We start from the raw sequence: 3,214 nt of genomic DNA, 5'->3' as shown, positions 1-3,214 counted from the left end.
AAGTAGAGCCAGAAACCCCATTAAACTAAAAAGAGTGTGGAAAAAATCTGAACAGTCATGACAAATTTAACATTATTAAAAGAGACTAGTGTCTTTAAAATAACATGAATTCAATAAAAAAAACCAGAGTCAAGGTAACAAGCCCTCAGGGCTTAAGTCTGTGATTTTTTACAGTGAGCCTGATCCCTTCAACAATTTTCTTTGCTATGTAAATATGTAGCATTACCACAGTATGTGAGGGTTCCCAGAGGCAGCTATTCACAGCCTACTTTCATTATTTGCACTATCTACTCACATCCCATTGGCCTGTATTAGTGTTTTTGTTTACATTTCTCCAGTATGGATTGTATCAGTTACTACACAGGTACCAAGAGTACTGTTTTAACAAAGGTCTATTTAAAACCTCTGGGCGCATCCACACATGCAGGCACATGTGCTTGCAGCAGCTCAAATAGGAGCGGCACAAATTTCTGCTGGGGATTTTTGCCTCAGCGCACATGCCCAGAAATGCACTTTAGTGTGGGGAAAGTTGTGCCACTTGGGGCAAAATGACCCTGCCCAGCTCCTCCCAGATCTGCTGCGGGACATCTTTGAGGACCGGTGGGTGCAGCCTGGAGGGCTGTGTGCGGTGTCCCCCTCAGGAGCACTCATTTTCACAGTTTGACCCTTTTACCCTCACATCACTCCTGTCCTGTTTTTCACCTTTGTTGCCACAAGAATTTTGTTGCGTCATTCATCCATTGGCCCCATACAATAGGGCTACTAGTTAGCCAGGTGGGCCCTAGGGTGCATGGTACGTGGATGACACAAATAGAGAGGAGCTTCTGGGGCCTGGCCAATTGGAATCTAGAGACACTACCTCTTGTGCCAGCTGGACTACTGAAGCAGCACTAACCTAGAGTGGACCCTGCACCCTCTACCCACTGCAGCAGTCTGACAGTTTGGGCTGCTGCCTGGGTATGACTTGCTGCCACCTGCAACAACATGTAACCCCAAGGCTGCATGCCTGCCAGACCCAGATGGGGACCACTCGGCCACAGCAGAGGAGTCTGCACTTCTAGACCAGTTGCCAGTGGGTGATGGCTGCAGGGTTGGCCTTTGTACAGCACTGTTGCTATGTGTGCCCCTACCCTGCCATCTGGGCAGCTATTGCCTGGAAGATGTTCTCAGTGTGGCAGCCTGCTTTGAATTATTAAAGCTTGTCCTCCAGGCCCCAAACCTCCAGAAGGCCAGCCACCTCATCTACCCTCCAGCTGGGTCCTGGGTGTCAGCCCTGAGCAGGCTCTTCTGCCTGGATCCTGCCACTTGCATCACTAGTAGGAATCCTGATGTTCCCTACCTAAAACCTGAAAATTCTCTGATAAAAAAAAATCCAAATTCACTCTTTAAAATACTCCAAAATCCATGTCATTGCACAATTAAAAGACCACTATAACCACTACATATATACATACATGCATTTATACACACACCCACACACACATAGATACGTAGATACATATATACACACACACATTTCCTTCACTTTATGCTGTTACATGTATTCCTGGAAAACAACACATAACTTGAATTCACATAAAGCAGGGGTGGGCAAAATGCGGCCCATGGCATGGATGAGGCACACTAGGCCATTCTATCTGGCCCGTGGGGCTCCTAAAAAATTTAGAAAATTAATATTTATCTGCCCCTGGCTGCCTGTCATGCGGCCCTCGATGGCTTGCCAAAACTCAGTAAGCGGCCCTCCGCCCCAAAATATTGCCCACCCTTGGCATAAAGGGAACCCACTTTGCAATGTAAGAAATCGGGATATGTTCCAAGACCTGAACTGTACTGACCCCCAGACCCATTTCTACCACTTTTACAAGATAAGTTTGGTACACACCAACAGCAGACAGTGCTCACAAGCACAGGGTACTATCATAATGGGGATGGCAACTAGAAACACATGTGTCACAGACAACAAGTGAGGAGCACAAATCCACATAGGAAATTATATTTTGTTGTGTGTCATTCCCACAATACACTGCACAAAGCAGCTGCCTGTAGGCTTCCTCCATACCAATCACATAAGAGTGATTTTACCTTGCACATAACAAACTTTTGATATAAAAAGTGTCATCACATAAGAGCAAATTTGCACATATGGAATCCACATAAAGCAAGGGAAACCTGTATAAGAAAGAGACATAATTTGGACGATGTTTTATTGATATATTTACAATTTTAAAGCAATTTGGAAGCCTACCAGTGTCTCTATCATTATAATAAAATAAAATATAAATATTTATCTGTGTTGACATTTGTTTTTGGCTTTCTTATCATAGAAAAATAGAGCTCTCCCTGATCCCTTCACTAAAAAGGATGTGAAGACAGCTGCCTCTGCAGCCACAGCTCCTGCCAACAGGTCTCATTCTGTCTGAAAGCTGGGCGCACTGGCTGTGTGATGGGGGGGATATGAGATTTGCAGGAAGGGGTTGGGAAGAGGTATGAGGAAGTGTGTGGGTGTGGCGAAGGATGTGGGGTTTTCAGGAGGGGGCTGAGGGGATGATGTGGAGTGTGTGGGTGGGTGTGAGAGGGTGTAGGAGAGTGTGGGGTGTTTGGATGGTGTGATGTGTGTGTGTGGGTATGGGGTTTACAGGAGGAGGTGGAGGGCTGGGGGGGTGTCAGGGGAATGTCAGGTTTGTGGGAGAGACCACCGCACCCCCACCCCCTCACCCTCTGTGGCACCAGCCAGGCTGTGGCAGCGGCAGTGCTGCCAAACCTGCAGTCTGTTCCGGGAAAATGGGCCTGGAAGGATCTGACCCCACTCAACACGGCATGGCCTGCTAGCATGCCTTTGGACAGGAGCTGGAGGCGCAGCTCTGAGCTACGAGGCTCCTATGGAAAGACGCATGCTAGTGGGGTGGGTTTGGCCAGGTTGCATTGGTCCCATTCTTCATGAGGGTCAGGCAGTGATGTGTAGCCATGGCACTGTGCCTACAATGGGCTGTGGCACATTAACACCTAACTGTCATGGAGAACAGGCTCACCCTGTCCTGCCAGCATGCACCTTCAAATAGGAGCCACACCTCTGGTCCTGTCCAAAAGCATGCTAGTGGACTGTGCCAAGCTAGGTTGCATTGGATCCCGCCAGGCCCGTTCTTCACACACAGACTGGTTTGGTTGGCACTGCAGGGGGTGAAAGATGAGTGTGTGGTGCCCCCCCCAACCTGAT

This window comes from Crocodylus porosus, unplaced genomic scaffold (genome assembly GCF_001723895.1).
Source record: "Crocodylus porosus isolate Cpor-Errol unplaced genomic scaffold, CroPor_comp1, whole genome shotgun sequence".
In the NCBI taxonomy this organism is placed as follows: Eukaryota; Metazoa; Chordata; order Crocodylia; family Crocodylidae; genus Crocodylus; species Crocodylus porosus.
The sequence above is the reverse complement of the archived record's forward strand: the minus strand, read 5'-3'. Positions refer to the sequence as shown.